This window comes from Nicotiana tabacum, chromosome 19 (assembly GCF_000715075.1).
Source record: "Nicotiana tabacum cultivar K326 chromosome 19, ASM71507v2, whole genome shotgun sequence".
In the NCBI taxonomy this organism is placed as follows: Eukaryota; Viridiplantae; Streptophyta; class Magnoliopsida; order Solanales; family Solanaceae; genus Nicotiana; species Nicotiana tabacum.
Genome location: NC_134098.1, coordinates 62,343,048 through 62,362,732, shown reverse-complemented (window position 1 = coordinate 62,362,732; position 19,685 = coordinate 62,343,048). Strand labels below are relative to the sequence as shown.

General features: G+C 40.3%; 1 pseudogene; it reads left to right on the top strand.

Annotated features, from left to right (window-relative positions):
- Positions 1-18,837: 18,837 nt before the first annotated feature.
- LOC142173936 (small nucleolar RNA R71) lies at positions 18,838-18,936 on the top strand (annotated as a pseudogene).
- Positions 18,937-19,685: the final 749 nt, after the last annotated feature.

The following is a 19,685-nucleotide window of genomic DNA, read 5'->3' as shown; positions in this document are numbered from 1 at the left end:
GAGTGGTTAATGTAGAGTTGAGAGCTATAATACACCCTAATCAACAAAACAAACATTAACATTTTTGTCCCATTAGGCAAACACCTAGATTATGGTTACAGCTCTAGGCCTTTTATCCATTTGGAAAAACCCTAAAAACAATTATCTCTAGTCTATTTTCTTTATTTTGCAATCATTAGGTTAACAATAGAAATAGAAAACAAATCCTTGTTGTGGAAGTGTAATATAGATAATCCAATTCCTCAATTGAAATATATACCTCTAACTCCCATCCTAGCTCCCAATGGATTCGACCCCGTCTCTTAGTTGGGTATTTATTATTGCATACGACCGTTTCATATTTCTATTGAGGTGTGGTTTGGAAGTGATCAAATTTTGGCGCCGTTGCCGGGGAGTTAAAAACGGTGTTAGCTATATATTTGGGTGTGTGTTTGGAATATCTTCTTTTCCTTCCATGTTACTAACTTGTTTGAGAAATCGTAGGTACAACCATGGCAAACAATGAGCTTGGAAATTTGCCTTTGGGGGATGTGGATGTCGAGGATGACCAAGTTGATGAGGTTCCTCTTGAACCTCAAGTCAATAGAAGAGGCTGAGTGCCTCATGATAATGTCCCCGCTTTACCCACACCCCCACCATGAGCAATTCCACATCGGTTGTTACCCAATAAAGGATATGTTAGTGCAATAGTCCCTCCCCGTATTAGGGCGGAAAACTTTTCAATCACCAATGTGATGCTCACTTTGCTAGCGCAACGAGGTTTCTTCACCGGTGCTCCAAGTCAAAATGCATACAAACATTTGAAGGGGTTTGTGGACACGTGTTGGGGGAGAAAACAAACAAATGTCTCCGAGGATGCATTGAGTCTAAGGTTTTTTACCTTCTCTCTATAAGGAAGAGCTTTAGATTGGTTGGAACGTTTGCCGAACCATTCCATTTACAATTGGGATGAGTTGATGGAAAAGTGTATTTCTAAGTTCTTCTCTCCGGGGCACATGGCTACACTTCGGGATGAGATTTTGGCATTCAAGCAAGAGCCAAATGAACCACTACATGAGATATGGGAACGTTATAGAAAAATAGTTAAGGAATGTCCCAACAACGATATGACGGAGAATATGATTCAACAAACTTTCTATCGTGGGATTAACATAACCAACCAATATATAGTGAGTCAACTTGCCAGTGGGAACTTCATGACTACGCCTTATGCAGAGGCGTGTGAGATTTTAGATAAAAAGGCGGAAACATCATCGGCGTGGAAATCCCAGTCTAATGTTCCATAAGGTGATCCGAATGTGATCCACCTTCACAAAGAGTTGCATGACCATGGGCAAGCCATTGCCGAATTGAATACCACCATGAATCAATTAGCTAAGGCTCAACTTCAACAAATACAAAATCCTAAGCAAGTCAATGCCATGGAGGGAGTGAACATGATGGTGAAAAAAGAAGTACCAAGGGTCCACAAGTGCAACATCGAGTGGAGAATTATGTGCAAGAAGATAGTGATTTTGATCAAGGTGATTCTTACAATGAACAAGAAGAGGAAGTGCAATACGTGAACAACTTTCAAGGGAAACAGAACAACTTCCAAGGCCCAAACCAACAACAATGGCGACCTCAAAACAATCAAGGCAATTGAAATTCTAACAACCAAGGAAATTGGAGTGGCAATAATCAAGGAAATTAGGGGGGGGGGTAACAATCAAGGCATATGGAACAGTAATTAAGGAAATCGGGGGTCGGGTTTTCAAAGGCCCTCGTTGTATCAACAACCGAGCAACCCACCTTTTTTATCTTTCCCATGGTCCAAGTTCTTCAAACAATGAGATGTGACGTATTGAGAACATGTTCAAACAAATGATGAAAACCATGCCGATTTGGATGCCCAACTTGTCTCACACAACACATCGATCCGCAACTTAGAAGTTCAAATGGGGCAAATCTCTCAATCTCTAAATTCTCATCATAAGGGGGCACTACCAAGTGATACGGTAGTAAACCCAAAGGGTGGAAACAACACGGGGCATGCCATGGCCGTTACTACAAGAAGAGGTGGGAATGCACCCACCTCAAGTCAAAAACAACTTGTGGATGATGAGCAAGTAGTACAAAAATAAGAGGTTCCGAACAATGTGGTGCAATCAAATGATGAAGTTCGGATTGATATTGATGAAAGCGTGGAAGAGACTCAACAGGAGGTGAACTCGTCTAGGGATTACATTATTGACATATCGAAGCCGGTAGTGCAAAAGGCTAAGGCACCATTACCTAAGCCTCCACCTCCATACCCGCAAAGACTTGCCAAGCAAAATGACGAGAATCAATTCAAGAAGTTCATTCAAATGATGAAGAGTCTCTCAAGCAATGTGCCATTAGTTGATGATTTGGAGCAAATGACCAATTATGCAAAGTCTATGAAGGATCTCGTGACAAAGAAGCGGTCAATAAATTTTAAAACTATCAAAGTCACTCATCAAGTGAGTGTAATTATGCATTCAATGGCACCTAATTTAGAGGATCCCGGTGCTTTCACGATTCCTTGTACAGTTGGAAGTGCCGAGTTTGCTAAAGCTCTTTGTGATCTTGGGGCGAGTATCAATTTGATGCCCTATTCGGTTTTCAAGACCTTGGGAATTGGGAAACCAAGACCCACCTCTATGAGATTTCAAATGGTTGATCGTACTATGAAGAGACCTTTGGGAGTGATTGAAGATGTCATGGTTCGTGTTGATAAATTCATTCTTCCGACGGATTTTGTCATTCTGGATTGTGAAGTTGATTATGAGGTGCCGATTATTCTCGGAAGACCTTTCCTTGCTACGGGGAAAGCTTTTTGTGATGTTGAAGTCGGAGAACTCACTTTCCGGGTTAGTGATGAAAAAGTGGTGTTCCATGTGTGTAAGTCCACACGGCAACCAAATAGCAATGAGGTGTGCTCTTTTATGGACTTGGTGACCGATGCTATTGTTGATGACACAAATGCTATGATCAATGTTGGTGATATGTTGGAGGTCGTATTTCTCAACTTTGATGATGACGATATGGATGGCTTCATGGAATGTGTGAACTCTTTGCAAGGAATGGGGTCATACAATTATGCACCCCGAAAATTATCTTTGGATCTTGAAAATAGGACAACTCCTCCTACAAAGCCTTCCATTGAAGAGCCTCCTACCTTGGAGTTGAAGCCATTTCCTCCACATCTTCGGTATGAATTTCTTGGCCCTTGCTCTACTCTACTGGTTATTCTTTCCTCTTGTTTGACTAACGTGGAGGTAGATTCTACATTGGCGGTGCTACAAAAGAAGAAGAAGGCTATTGGGTGAACATTGAAGGATATTCGGGGAATAAGCACCGCCTTTTGCATGCATAAGATCAACTTGGAGGAAGGCACCAAACTATCTACTGAACATCAAAAAGAGACTCAATGAGGCTATGCAAGAAGTTGTCAAAAAGGATATTATCAAGTGGTCAGATGCCGGGGTTGTCTACCCCATCTCCGATAGTTCGTGGACTTCTCCGGTTCAATGTGTCCCGAAGAAGGGGGGGCATGACGGTGGTCACCAATGACAAGAATGAGTTGATTCCTACAAGAATGGTGACCATATGGAGGGTGTGTATGGACTATCGGAAGCTCAACAAAGTCACAAGGAAGGATCATTTTCCACTTCCTTTCTTACATCAAATGCTTGATAGATTTGCCGACCGTGCTTTGTATTGCTTTATTGATGGGTATTCAGGATGCAACCAAATTCTTATTGCTCCAGAGGATCAATAGAAAACAACCTTTACATGTCCCTATGGTACTTTTGCCTTCGAGCGGATGCCATTTGGTTTGTGAAATGCACCAACGACTTTTCAACGGTGTATGATGGCTATCTTCACGGATATGGTGGAGGACTACCTCGAAGTTTTCATGGATGACTTCTCGGTGGTTGGAGATTCTTTTGATGATTGTCTTGCAAACTTTGATAAAGTGTTGGCAAGATGTGAAGAAACAAATTTGGTGCTCAATTGAGAGAAATGTCATTTCATGGTCGAGGAAGGCACTGTCCTTGGACATAAAATCTCAAAGTGTTGATAAGGCAAAGATTGAGGTGATTCCAAAAATTCCACCTCCAACTTCAGTGAAGGGTGTGCGGAGTTTTTTAGGCCACGCGGGATTTTACCGGCGTTTCATCAAAGATTTCTCTAAGGTGGTGAACCCGTTGTGCAAGCTTCTTGAGAAGGATGCTAAGTTCAACTTTGATTATGATTGCATGAGAGCTTTTGAATTGTTAAAGTTCAAGTTAACAACTACTCCCATCATCACCGCTCCAAATTGGAGTGTCCCTTTTGAACTCATATGTGATGCAAGTCACGTAGCTGTTGGGGCTATTTTGGGGCAATGCATCAACAAGATTTTTCACCCGGTCTACTATGCTAGTAAGACCATGAATAGTGCCCAATTCAACTACACCATTACGGAGAAAGAGCTCATTTCCATTGTGTTTGCAATTGATAAGTTCTTCCCGTACTTGATGGGTGCAAAGGTCATTGTCCACACGGATCATGCAGCACTTCGTTATCTTATGAGCAAAAAAGATTCCAAAGCTCGGTTGATGAGATGGGCGCTTTTGTTGCAAGAGTTTGATATTGACATCCAAGATAGAAAAGGGAGTGAAAACCAAGTGGCGGACCACTTGTCTCGTTTGGAGGAGGAGGGGAGGCCGCATGATGGCCTTGAAATTAATGACTCCTTCCCCGATGAGCAACTCTTATCTATTTCAACGAAAGAGGTTCCATGGTTCGCGGATCTAGAAATTTTTCTCGTGTGTGGAATCATCCCGGATGAGTTCTCTTCAAACCAAAGGAAGAAACTCAAACGGGATTGTCAATATTATTATTGGGATAAACCATACCTTTTCCGGATTTGTACGGATAGGATGATTAGAAGATGTGTAGCAGAAGAATAGCAAGGTAAAATTCTTGGGGCTTGTCTTGGTGGAGCAAGAACGACGGCCAAAGTGCTAAGTTGCAGTTTCTATTGGTCCACTCTTTATAAGTATGCTAGTGAGCTAGTGAAAAGATGTGATAAGTGTCAACGGGCCGGTGGAATCTCAAAGAAAATTAAATGCCTCCCACTACCATTCTGGAGATTGATATTTTTGATATATGGGGTATTGAGTTCATGGGTCCTTTTGTGAGTTCTTGTGAAAACACCTACATCTTGGTCGCGGTTGATTATGTTTCCAAGTGGGTTGAGGCCATTGCTTTACCCAATGATGAGGCGAGAAGTGTGGTGGCATTCTTGAAGAAGAATATTTTCACAAGGTTTGGTACTCTGCGGGCTATTATAAGCGATTGGGGAGGGGGTGGTCACATTTTTACAACAAGGATTTCAACATTTTACTTGGCAAGTATGGTGTTACTCATAAAGTCACAACTCCCTATTATCTACAAGCTAGCGGTCAAGTGGAAGTCTCCAACTAGGAGACAAAGAGTATTTTGTCCAAAACGGTGAATGCTAATCGGACGGATTGGTCCAAGAAGCCTGATGATGCACTATAGGCTTACCGGATGACTTACAAAATACCTATCGAAATGTCACCATACTGGTTGGTGTTCAAAAAATCTTGTCATCTTCCTGTGGAACTAGAGCAGTAGGCCATGTGGGCTCTAAAGAAGTTAAATCTTGATTGGGATGTAGCCGCTAACTTGAGGGTTGCACATTTAACTGAATTGGATGAGTTCCGGTACCATTCTTATGCAAGTTTATCCCTATACAAAGAAAAGATGAAATATCTTCATGACAAATACATTTGGAACAAAGAGTTCAAGGTGGGCGATCTTGTATTATTATTCAACTCAAGGTTGAGGATGTTTCCCAGGAAGCTAAAGTCTAAATGGAACGGTCCTTTTGAAATTTTGGGTGTGACACCTTTTGGTGTATTGGACATGGAGAACAAAAACAATGAAGTATTCCGAGTCAATAGTCACCGAGTGAAACACTATTTGGGAAAAGTTAGAGATAGCCACGTCGTGGCGGTCATTCATTTTAATTGATGGTATTCTGCGTCGTGCTGCGACGTCAAATCAGGCATTTCTCGGGAGGCAACCCATGTTTCTTTTCTTCTTTTGTAGTTAGGTCTTATTTTTATGCTAACTTGATTTGAAGTATGCTACACGGCTGAGTGTGTTTTACAAGAACTGTGGACAAAAATATGGCTAAGTGTTGAAAGAATTGCGGCCCGCAGTTGATTTGTGCAGACCACACATTTATAGTTACTGCAACAAAAGTGCACTACGGCTGCACAATTATCTTGCGGACCGCATAAATGGGAGGTGGAAAATTTTAACTCTCTAAAGTTTGATCTGTCAGAGAAAAGGTCAATCTGCGGCGGCAAAAGGAAATCTGCGGCCGCACACAAAATTTTTGCGGACCGCAGACAAGATGCCGACTTAAGCTCACCAGGTAGCAGAGTGCGGACCGCACATGAATTTGTGTGGCTGCACTCTCCCCTCCTTCCCTTAGAAAACCAAGTAGTATAAATAGAGGGCTAAGGGAAACTGTTACATTTTTTTCCCTCTCTGAGCACAAACACAGTAATCTCTTGAAATTTTCTGGTGAATCTGTCTGTACACACATACAACATCTTTGATCAGTTATTTCTCACACTCATTCATCTGGTATACTTCAATTTCTTGTTAATCGTTTTCTTTTAATTTGTATATTTTTAGTCATTTTTTGGCCATTTGTCAATAGAATTCAGTTGTGCATTCATGTGGGGGTAAATCTGTAGTGGGTTAACTAGTACATGGTCTATGAGGAATGAGTCAATGTATTTTCATGCCTTTGTGCTGTTACCATGTCAAAATTTGCACAAAAAAATTACAAAACCTAAATAGATATACTGGACCGTTCGTAGTTCTTTTGAATTCTGTGGCCGCACCTAAAATTATGCGGTCCACAAAAGTTGATCTAGGGCAACATTAGTGAGGAAGGGGTATGCGGTCGCAAGGTAAAATGTGCGGACCGCAGAATTTCCATTGCGGCCACAAAACATCCCTTTTACTATCATCAGAGAGTCTACAAAATTGTGGCTCAAATGTGCGACCGTAGGTCTAATTATGCGGACCGCAGAAATCATGTTGCAGCCACATAACAACCAATTCTATGTCATCAGGGAGTTGGCATATTTTGGACTTCTAAGTTGTGGCCGCAAGTGAAATTGTGCGGACCGCACTTCACTTTTTGCGGTCGCAAGACAAAATTATGCGGTCCGCAAGGCCTCATCTGTGGCCACAAGAAAATTGTGCGGACCACAGATCCTTATCCAGCAAGCATGATTAAACTGTGGCCCCCACCGTGTTCTTGGTGTATACTTGCATAGCTCCTTGTTTGATTGAACATTGAATTGCAACTAACAATCGCTTCTGCTTGATACAGATAATGGTTCGATCTAGAGGCAGAGGCGACACTTCTAAAGGGATGGGTGAACCTTCTAGGGGTTGAGGCAAGAGTGCCTTACCCCTTGGCCAACAAAGGACGATAACAAAGAAAGATACAACCGGCAGAGGGAGAGGTGCAGATCTCTCCGAGACGAGCTCTTATGTCCTGCTTAGGGAAGCATCAAAGGGAAACTCAGCCTCTGTTCAAGAGCAGCCGATGATGAATGGTGATTTTACCATTTATTCTAGTCTCTTTTCTTTAGTTTTTGTGTCATTTAATTATAAAATGAGGTGATTTATGGTGCGCATTGCTAGATTTTCAGGTACAATGAACCTTGAAGAGATTTGAGATCAAATGAAGTGAAATTGTGTAAAAAAGAGTAAAAGAAGTGAAAATATTTCCAGTGGAATCGCATCTGCGCAAGCAGGTCCGCATCTGTGAGAAAAGGTCCGCATCTCCGGAATGAGACTTGCAAGACAGAAATCACATATGGGATTGATAAACTGCTTCTGCTGTCGCGCCTCTGCGCTTGAAGACCACTTCTGCGGACGCGCTTTTGCGTTCATTTGGCTGCTTCTGCGGAATAGCCATTTTCCACCAATCATCGCTTCTGTGAGTAGGAATCCACATCTGCGGAACCTCACCTATGAGGGTTGTTCCGCAGGTACGGCCAACGGGCTTCAACTCCGGACAGATTTGGCAATTCACATTTTCCCTATCCCAAACCCACAAATACACGACCTAGCTCATTTGTAAAATATCTTTGGCATATTTGGCCCGTCTCTGCACATCTTTAACATCTCTTGAGAGTGAACACAAGTTTTGGGAGCTAGGGTTCTTGCACACACACTTGAGTCTTGAAGATCTGAAGCTTTTGGTTGAGAATTTCTTACCCATTTATGTTCTTTTCTTCATTTCCTTGCTTTGTATTGAATATCTAAGTGTGTAGTATTTTTTCCAACACTTGAATCTTGTTTATGGGAATATTCATATTTAAAGTGTAGATTAAATATCTTGTTGTGCTTATGTATTGAACGATTTTTATTTATTATGAAGTGAGTTATTATTTCTTTAATTATTCTTGTTCTTTAATGTTTCCAAAGGGATTAGCTAACCCTAGGACTCGCCCATTCACTTCAAATTAAATTTGGTAAAGATAATTTGGGGTTGGAAAAGATTAATTAACAAGAACTTGAGGCGTTAACCCTCACTTTATATATTCTACCTAGGGATAGGATTGAACTACTTGTAGCCATATTCGGGTGTGCTTAATCTCTTAATTGTTTTAGGGATAATTCAATTAGGAAGTCTTGTTAGTCTTCAGAAGAAGCTAATATAGACTTATTACCCGAGACTAATTAACATAAACTCGCTCATATTTATAAAATCGTGAAATACATTGGATCGTTACTTGAGTATGATTCCCAATGCATCCATGCTTGTAGCCATTGATCATTTTACTTCCTTTCTAGGTTAGTTTATATTTTCGCAATTAGTTATTAAATATTTTCTCAAAACCTTTCTAAGTGTTTGGCTTAGCATAATAAGTGGTAATTCTCTTACACGCCTAATCACCTACATATTATTCTCTGTGGGATTCGACCCCGACTCATAGTTGGGTAAATTATATTGCATGCGACCGTGTCCATTTACTTTTTAGTAGTGGATTTGGACGTCATCAATTTTGGCGCCGTTGCCGGGGAACAATTTGGCGTATTTATGTTGTTTGAAAAATAAGCGTACGTGCTTTGGTCTAAACTTGTGAATATTTGTGTAATTATTTTCTTATCTTTTTTTTATCTTCTTAATTGTTTTCTTGTTGATTTTCTTGTTTATTTTCTTATTGTTTTTGAAAAATCGCATCATGTAATGAAAATTAGCCGGATGGTAGTTGTTCATACTTTGATGACCCTTGCCCTTATTGTGGAGGACCACATTCGTGATAATTGTTTAAATTCTCCCGGGGAGGATTGTGCGCACAATCTCAAACCCATGAGTGGAGTATTTGTGATATGTGTGATGGTCAAAATGGGCATTGGGATAATTGTGCTTATTTGTCCTTCCCTTACCCGAACCCCTGCTATGATGATTCTACTTTTTGTGATAACAAGTATATGGATATGGGAGTGGAAGAAAGTGAGCATAGTCAAAATGGAGAGTTCAAGATCATGATAGAATGCCTACTTAAAGGAGGAAACATAGAGCAAAATACCTTGGAGGAGCTTTTGGAAAATAGTCCCCAAAATGATTTGACGCTTGAAAGGTTGAGCTCACAAATGGGAGAAATGCCTGAAGCTTTAGAGGTCCAAAAAGCCTCGGAAGTGAATGATAGCCAAGAACCTTCTTAGAGGTTGAAGCCGAAAATCCTTCTTTGGCACTTGATAAAAATCAAGAAGAACTCTCAAATGCTCAAAATGAGAGGATGATGCTCATGCTGGAGGCCATTCTTGAAAATGAGGAGAATCACAACTTGACACTCGAGGATTTAAAACAAACACTAACTCAAAATGATGAGAATACCCGTACCTTGGAAGATCAAATGAAAATATTGGTTGAGGCTCATTATGCCCACCAACTTGAGAGTGTGGAAAGTGGTCAAGAAGAGTCCAACTTCGAGGAAGAAAGTGAGCTTTATTTCGAGGAATCAAGAATTGAACATCCACCAACCGACTCCATGCTTGTTGATGATGCCAAAAAAAATACGGAATTAGAGTCAACCGATGTAGTTGAAAAGATGGTTGAAAATGACTCTAGTTCGGGGGAAAAAGAGGATGTCAAAATTCGAAAAAAGTTACAAGTTGGGAGACAATTATCTCATTCCATGCATTTTTCAACTTTGGACTTGTATGGTAATATGAGAATTGAACCATGTGAATCTATGTGGGAGTGTAAAGAAGAAATACAAGAGCCATACATCTTGCAATTTGAATATTCAAGAACGCAAAATGACATTCCTCAAAAGAAAGTCAATAAGTGCAAAATGAAGAAATTGATTTTTGGCTTGATCATCTACTTACCACCTCCCTTCGCTCGCGTTCACAAGCTTGATTTCCAGTTAGGTGCCCAATTCATATCGTCCAAGTGTGGAGAAAAGTAATAAAGTTGATTCACGTTGTGCCACGACAGTAAATGGCGCTTGTGGGAGGCAACCCATCATTTTCAAATTTTTAGTCGTTAAATTTTCTTTTTTAGAATAGTTTATTATGTTATTTTTGACTAATCTGCCAAGTTTCAGATTTTCTAGAGTTGAATTGAGGAGTTTGAAGTGTTGGAGTGAACAAAAACAGTGGCTGCCCAATTATGGCATTGAGAAATCTAGCGAACCCGCATCTGCAAAACTTTTAACGCAGATGCAGCCCCACAGAAGTGCCTAGGGCATCACAGATGCGCCTCTATCGCAGAAGCGATCTTTTCTTCACAGGAGCGCTCATGCAGAAGCATGTTTTACACCGCAGATACGGTAAATTCGCAGAAGCGGTTCGCAAGCCGCAAAAGAGTGGTCACAGAAGCGGTATAATTTCTGTAGATGCGGTCCATTAGGTAAATTTTAAAGATCCACGGTCTTTCATCAAGTAAAATTCACAATCCTTTTTCCCCAAACTCAAAACTCCCTATCATCTCTCACACAATCTGCTGGTCTCAGATTCTATTGCTCTCACACAAGATACATAGGTACTATCTTCAGTTCTCTCTTCCCCCTCCTCCTCCTCCTCCTTCTCCTCCTCCTTCTCCTTCTCCTTCTCCTTCTTCTTCTTCTTCTTCTTCTTCTTCTTCTTCTTCTTCTTCTTCTTCTTCTTCTTCTTCTTCTTCTTCTTCTTCCTCTTCTTCTTCTTCTTCTTCTTCTTCTTCTTCTTCTTCTTCTTCTTCTTCTTCTTCTTCTTCTTCTTCTTCTTCTTCTTCTTCTTCTTCTTCTTCTTCTTCTTCTTCTTCTTCTTCTTCTTCTTCTTCTTCTTCTTCTTCTTCTCGATTATTGTAAGCTTTAGGGGTGAGAGAAATTAGTTGAGTATAGTTGTGTATGCTGTTATTATTGAAATAAATTGGGGAAGTCTGAGTACCCAATTGCTTCAAAGAATCTAAAATCACTCAGTGCTTGTCATGTGTTCGACAAATTATCCGAAATAAATTTTGTTGCTAAGTACCTTAAAATCATGTTTAATCAAGTCGTATATTCATGTAGTGCACTAATTTAGAATTTTTGAGTATAAATTATGTGCCAAAATCAGGTTTGGAAGTAAAAGAATTCGGCAGTTGTTGGGTTTTTGAACCCTATGATGAACACCGCAGATGCGCAAAAAGGGCCGCAATGTGGCCTAGCACCTGCGATGCCTATTCCGCAGGTGCGATCTCTGTTCAAAAGTGGAAGTTCGCATAAGTGAAAAACCTTTCGCAGACACACACCCTCACCTGTAACAAACCTTCCACATGTGCGATGGCTGGCAGAAATTTGCAATTCCAGTAGCTTTGCAACTGGAGATTCCGGAGCCCGTTTGGCTTGATTATTTGGCCTAATTGCATTGTTTTGAATTTCTTAACATGGTTCTATTGCCCGACTAACTTTATTTTGATTTTTTAAGGTACTTTGAACTTAAAATGGACCCGGACATGAACGATAATGCGGCGGTTAATCATGAAGTTGAAGAAGTTGTTGAGGATTTGACCTATGATGCTAGCAGATTCATGTCTTCCGAGTGCCAAAACCGGTATTATGATGATCTCCTCATGAAGAAGCTCAATCTTGAGAAAGAAATTGCCGATGATAAAGTAGCCGAGCTCCTTCCGGATTCCATCGCCGGCTAGTTTCAAGCGGCTAGACCTGCTTCATCCCCACTCCATGTAAGGCCAATGAAGAATGGATTAGGGAGTTTTATGCCAACTTAAAGCATACACATTTCCAAAACCATGAACTTACAATAAGGGGCAAGAATATAAAATTTGGAGTTGAGGAGATAAATGATGTCTATGGGCTTCAAAATCATCCGCTCGAGCCAAAGCGAGAAAGAGATACATGCAACAATGGTGATTGGCTAGTCTCAAAGCTTCATTCTACAGGTCACACAGTAACTTGGGCTAAAAAGAAAAAAAAGCATCAAATGTGGTGATTTCATAGCTGAAGCAAAAATGTGGTTGTATATCATTGCGAGCAGAGTATCTCCTTGTGGGAACGTGTCTGATGTCACATATACTAGGGCCCTGATAATTGCTTGCATACTTGATGGCATTTCAGTGAATGTTGGTCATTACATCATTCAAGAGCTGAAGGAGTACGTGCTTCAAGGTGGCTCGACATTGATATTTCCATCATTGATTACAGAGTTGTGCAGGCATGTGCAGGTTGAGGAATGGAATGGAGATCATTTGATACTGGCAGACAAGCCCTTTCACCCATTGAGAGTAATAGGAGAAGGCAGCGTGGTAAAAAGCAAGAAGAGGAAAATGGAGATTGCTGTAGGTGAGGGGTCCTCCTCACAGGCAGTAGTCGCTTTTGTTAGTCTATTTTATTTTTCTTTCTTTCTTTCTTTCTTTATTTATTTATTTATTTTCTTTAGTAGTTTTTAGTTTATGTTATTTCTGTTCCTTTAGTATTATTCGTTTTTGTTATTTTTTTAAATTTATTTTCTTAGTAGTTTTTAGTTATTTTATTTTTATTCCTTTAGTTTTTATTTTATTTCTTTAGTAGTTTTTAGTTTATATTATTTTTTTTCTCTTTAGTAGTAGTATACTTTTCAATAAATTTCCTTGGGTTTTTTTTATGCTATGATTCTTTCCCGAGGAATATTTTTGTGTTGAAGCGGGTGACTTTTCCCTATGATGAAAACTTTCTTAAGGGAATTAGTCTTGTTTTTTTTATGTGGAGACTTTTGGATTATTTGGTACTAATAAAATTAGTCTTTTGTATGTGATGTGTGAATTAAGAATACCTCTCCAAGTTTTGAATGTAAATTGGAAAAGTAAGTTGCATGGGGAAGAATAATTTTTGTGATAATATTTTGGCTCATTTTTTGACTCTTTGCCCACTAGTTGGCATGATATTGCTCTAATTGTTCTTATTAAGAAGTGAAATTTATCCGTCTTGATTAGTTCATGTGCCATGTGTGTTAGTTTTTGTTAAAAAATAATTCTTGTGTTTACTTTTATCATCTAGAACTTGCCCGGGTTGTCTTTCAATGCTAATGTTAATTATGTTTGGTTGGAGGGATGACCTTAGGCATTCTTTGTGATCTTTAGAAAAGCCTCTTTAGCCTTTCGAGCCTACCGTTGCATAAATACTATCACTAGTTAACCCCATTTGAGCCTTTAACCTTTTCTTTGGCTACCTCATTACAAACCTTTACCTTTTTTTTGTGAAATAATTCCCTCTTTTGAACCCGTCCCTCCTTGAATGTTAAGAATGCGGCTAAAAGCCTAAGTTGGGGGTGTTGGTATTAATTGAAAAATGGTGAAGATGTACATTGTGTGTAAAAACATATAACGCAAAGTTGTTTATAGGAAGATACTCAAGCTCCAAAAGAAAATAGTTGTATAAAAATAATATATAAATATGGAGTCTTGAGAAAATAAGAGAGATACTTTTAAGGTGGTTCTATGTGGGTAACTAGATGTCAATAAGGTCTATGTGGTTTAAAAAGAAGCAAAGTGCAAAAAGAAAGACAAATGTGAGTAGTGTTCAAGGAGGGTGTAGTCACTTGTATCCCAAATGCTTATTATACCCTTTCCTAAGCCTACATTACTAGCTTAAAGAGTCCTTATGGGATCTCTAACCGAATATTCTTGAATATGTGGCGAATTAAAATAAGGGCAAGCTTATGGCATGATATTTTGTAACACTTGAAACTCTTTGTTGAGAGTGAGTGTCTTTGTGCATTTGTCCCTTGTATTGTTATTGTAAATGTGGTGATTTTGGGACTTTCATTCTTTTGAGGGCACATGGATTATGATGGATTGGTGACATTGATATATTCCGAATTAAGTAAATTGAGCATATGTAGTAGACTAGTACTTTTCAGTCACTTCTTGAGGTTTGGTTGTTGTCACTTGATTATTTTGAAACTCTATTGCATTCTTGAGATTGTTTTAAATGAGGGAGTTGTTTGGTTGAAGTTCACATGCTTGAGTCTAATTATTAGTACCAACCAAAACCATACGTATTGTGCTTAATTAGAGAATGTGATTTGAAGATGATAGCGATGCTAATTGAGCTTTAAATGTTAGAGCCTCATTGAGTATTTGGTTTTGATTTGCTTGAGGACAAGCAAAAGCTTTAAGTTGGGGGTGTTAATGAGTGATGATTTTACCATTTATTCTAGTCTATTTTCTTTTGTTTTTGTGTCCTTTAATTATAAAATGAGGTGATTTATAGTGTACATTGCTAGATTTTTAGGTACAATGAACCTTGAAGAGAGTTGAGATCAAATGAAGTGAAATGGTGCAAAAACGAGTAAAAGAAGTGAAAATATTTCCAGTGGAATCGCATATGCGCAGGCAGGTCCGCATCTCCGGTCTTGCTTCTGCGAGAAAAGGTCCGCATCTGCTGAATGAGACTTGCAAAACAGAAATTGCATATGCGATTGATGAACCGCTTCTGCGCTTGAAGACCGCTTCTGCGGACGCGCTTCAGCGTTCTTTTGGCCGCTTCTGCGGAATAGCCATTTTCCACCAATCTTCGCTTCTGCGATCAGGCATCCGCATCTGCGGAACCGCACCTGCAAGGGTTTTTCCGCAGGTGCGGCCAACGGGCTTCAGCTCTGGACAGATTTGGCAATTCATATTTTCCCTATCCCAAACCCACATATACACGACCAACTTTCGTACATGGTGGCCAGTGAGGTCGCTTATTCTTGAGCGACAGTTTCAGCTGAAAGATTTGGAGCGGTACAACCCAGTAGTGTTGAGACAGTTTAAGGAATGCAAAGGGTAGATGTGGTGCACCCAGAGTGTCGTGGATGTCAAAAAGTACCTTGTCCGTGAATTCTACGCCAATGTGGCGCATATCAAAAATGGGACAAAGGTCACCAAAATATGTAACCTCAAATTAAGATTTGATCAGCATACACTCAACACATACTTGGGTTTTGAAGATATTGAGCCAAAGTAATATTTGGAGAAGCTTGAGATGGGAGATGCAGCCCGACCCTGGTTACCAGAGATTCTAGCAGCACCAGGGCCACCATCACCATGGATTACCACTGGGGTTCCTATTCACAGGAGCACGCTGAGTTGTGAGGCGAAGGGGTGGAAAACTTTTGTTTGCAGCAGACTGGACCCGTCCCAGAATGAGACTTAACTTTTGATTCCTCGGACAGTCTTGGTTTGCTTCTTTCTGCGTTGCCAGTCTCCCAAACATCGACGAACATCAACAACTGGATGCAGACAGCAACTACAAAGCTGTCTGACTTATCTAGTACTGTTGCAGCATAGTCTACTACTCAGGCACCTCATTTTCCCCCGACAGTTGAGGAGACATTGAAGAAGATCCTAGAGAACCAGAACACCATTATGGCGACCTTGGTGCAGCACGGGTCAGTGATCGAAGAGCTGGGAAAAGAAGTAAAGAAGATGAGAAAGTCCCAGGCTAGCAAGAAGTCAGTGGAAAAGCTCCGCAGACAAGTGACCAGGCTTGGTACAGTGGGAGATCTGCCATTTAACATGCTGATTGACCCACACCATTCAGGCCCAGATCCTACAGCACCAACAACACCGGTGGCATCAGTTGGCCAGTCTGAGGAGCCAAATCTTGCTACCGATACTGTCGAGGTAGTCAGATATTCACCAACCCAGCCCACCCAGAGTTGAAGATGATGAGATTCAGTTGGATGAGACTGAGGGCGGTGACATTTCTGGGGACACAGAGATGTCCAAGGAGCCATAGGGAGTTTTCTTCCCTCTTTCCCTTCTTTTAATCTTATTTTATTAAGCATTGGGGACAATGCTTATCTTTATTCAGGGTAGGGGGTGGGGGTGGCGTTTATTGATCAAATTTGATACATTTTGAGATAATTGGCCTGTAATAACTTGATGTTATTCTCTCTTTTCTTATTATGTATATAGTCTCTCTCTTTCTCTCATTATGTACATTCATTCTATCTTCAGTAGTTTTTGCTTAGTAGCTTCTTTATTTTTGTTTCTTTATTAGTTCTTTGTTTGATTTAGTAGCTTCTTTGTTTGATTTAGTAGCTTCTTTTTATTTTTTAGTAGATAATAAGCCTTTGGTTTTCTTAATGCCACGGTTTTGTTCCAAAGGTAGTTATTGTGTGAACCGGGTAACTCGTCTCAACGATGGATGACATGACAACCTTCTTAAGGGAATCAGTCTATTTTTGGGGTTTAGGTAATAATAGTAGTAGTAATGAATAAAAAGACCTAATTAATTCATGCTCGAAGAGTCAAACATGCTTCAATTGGTACCAACACACTTAACTATGTGCTTATGGTTAAAAACAAGGTTTTTGAAAGAAATAGCTCTAGTTAGTGACTTTGTGACTCTTGTGACTTTGGCAACCATCGAGTATTTTAATTGAACCATAGTGATTTTCAATCTTGAATGTGGTCGTTATGGGCTCTCGACTCTGTCCTCTTTAGCAATCCGGTTGCGTGAGGGGTGAGATTAATTGTTGCTAGTCCAAGTATCCGTGCAAAGTGTCTAGAACTTGCCCCGAATGTATTTCAAGGCGAAATCCTAAGTTTGCTTGGTTTGACAAGTGATTGTAGGCCCTCCTTGGCCCGTTTGAGTCATCTATTGCCAAACAATGTCATTATCCCTAGTCAACCACTTTGAGTCTCTAGCCTTTATCATTTGATAACCATGTTACAAGCCTTTACCCGTTTTGTCATGACTCTAACAACTACAATTAACAAAAACTATAAATAAAACTAATTTACATACATACAACTTATCCCCCACCCCACACTTTAAGTTGTGGCATGTCCCCATGACACACAATTAAAAAGCATAAGGTAAAGGAAACTTCCCTAAACATCTTGTCAGGGTCTGAGTCGAAGTCGGGCTCCATTCCTCGCTTTCGAACTTATGCGCACATCCATGCAGACAACTTCTTCTCTGCTTTCTTGGGGTACACCCCACACTTTTCTTCCTTGCTCACTGCAACCTTCTCTTTCGAGCCCTTCACTTTCCACTCAACACTTGCAACTGGTTTTCCTTTTTGTACCCTTTTTTCTCCATGCATCTTAAACATCACAATTTCCTCACCCACTCTAAGCATGGGTTTTCTCTCGTGTATATCCAGTATCGCTATGCCCATAGCTAATAATGGTTTTTCTAGGATAAGAGGGATCTTCCTCTTCTTTGTATGGATATCCTTAAAGAATTTAGCATAAGCAGGCATCTATGAGAGCACTTCTGTGAATGGTAAGTTCACATGAGCCTGTTTCAGCACATCTAGAAATCTCCCAAACTGCTTGTCTAACTTTTCTCTAGATAGATTTTGAGGGAAAGGTAGAGCAGGCATATGCTCGCTCTCATCATGTTTCTCCCTTCTCGATTTTTCTTCCTTTTTCTTTTTCTCCGCTTTCATCGGGCCTTTCTTCTTTTTATCAACATCATTCTTTAGTTATTCCCCACTTTCTTTTTTAAGTATCACCTCTTTTTGGACCGATATGGGATCTTTAAACACTTGCCCACTTCTCAGAGTTACATGATTCACCGTTTCTTTGGGATTCTTTTCAGTGTCAGTGGAGAGAGTGCCTGGAACCCTCTCAGATAATATTGTTGTAATTTATCCCACTTGTCTCTCCAGGTTTCGAAGACCAGTTCCCAATTCTTTGATAGCTGCTCCTTGAGCGTCCAACCTTTCATCTGTCTTGACAACGAAAGCCTTCATTAGATCCTCTAGACCAGGCTGAACAGGCTGTTGAGGCGGAAATTATTGCCTTTGCTGATTTTGGTATGCTGGAGCTCCTTGTCCCTACGGTCTAGATTTATATTGCTGCCAAGCATTCGTAGTACCTCCAGGTGAACTCCATGAAAAATCAGGGTGCCTCTGACCCATTGCATTGAAATTGTCGTTTCCCACATCATTTACTTCCTTAGTTGAGGCTTGACACTCATGAGTGGGGTGTCATCTTCCATATATATCACAATCTGCACGAGACTCACTTTGTATCGAGGCTAAGGTCAGCTTCCTTATCTCTTTGGCCATATCATAAAGCTGTACCTGCGCAGATGTGTTAGCATCAACCTGGTCAACACCAGTTGATCTTCTTCTTTCCGCACTCTCAAAGGGCCATTGATTAGTATCTTCAGATAGCTTATCAAGAATTGTAACTATCTCCTTTGGAGTCTTCTTCATCAATGGGCGTCCAGCTGCATTGCTCAATATTCTATGCGAGGCCGGTGTTAATCCATCCCAAAAGTCCTGGAGTTGCATCCAGAGTTCAATTCCTCTATGTTGACACTTTCGAGTAATCTCCTTAAACCTCTCCCATCCTTCAAAAATAGTTTCAGTATCTTTCTGGCAGAAGTTATGGATTTCTCTTCTAAACTTACCCGTTTTAGCTAAGGAGAAACATTTATCAAGAAATTTTCCGGTCATCTCCTCCCATGTTCTAATCGACCCTGTGGGTAAGCTTTGAAGCCACTGTTTTGCATCATTTTTAAGAGAAAAGTGAAATGCCCTTAAGTATACTGCATCTTGTAACACACCATTATATTGAAAGATGTTCATAATCTCCTCAAAGTCCATTAGATGTGTGTTTGGATCTTCGTTTGGCTTCCCTCTGAAGACACAACAATTTTGAAGAGTTTGAAGCAACCCTTTATTCAATTCGAAATTGTTAGCTGCAATTGGAGGTGGTTTCACTTGATAATCCTTGATTGCAAACCGGTCTAGCATAATCTCCAAGTGGTCTCCAAGGCATGGGAGCTATATTTTCGAACTGGTCTGCACTCAAGGGTTGATTTTGAGCAATTCTACGACACCTCTCTTCTTCATAGATAATCTGTGCATCTCTGATAGCTGCTTCCTCAGCATCCCGTGCAACTTGTTATCGTCGTTGGGTTCCTTCTATCGCAGCCATATCTACATTATCATCACCGTTTCCAACCATAGTTTCTTTGGTTGAGGATTGACCAACCTTTCCTTCCTCAGCTATCGCAGTTATTTTTCAATTTCCGGCTCATATGGTAGCACTTCTTTCGCAGAAGCTCGAGTCATGTACCACTCTATACCTGTCACATGCGCACCGTCAAAGAAAACCAAACGTAAAAAGGGAAAAATAAAATAAAATAAAAAGA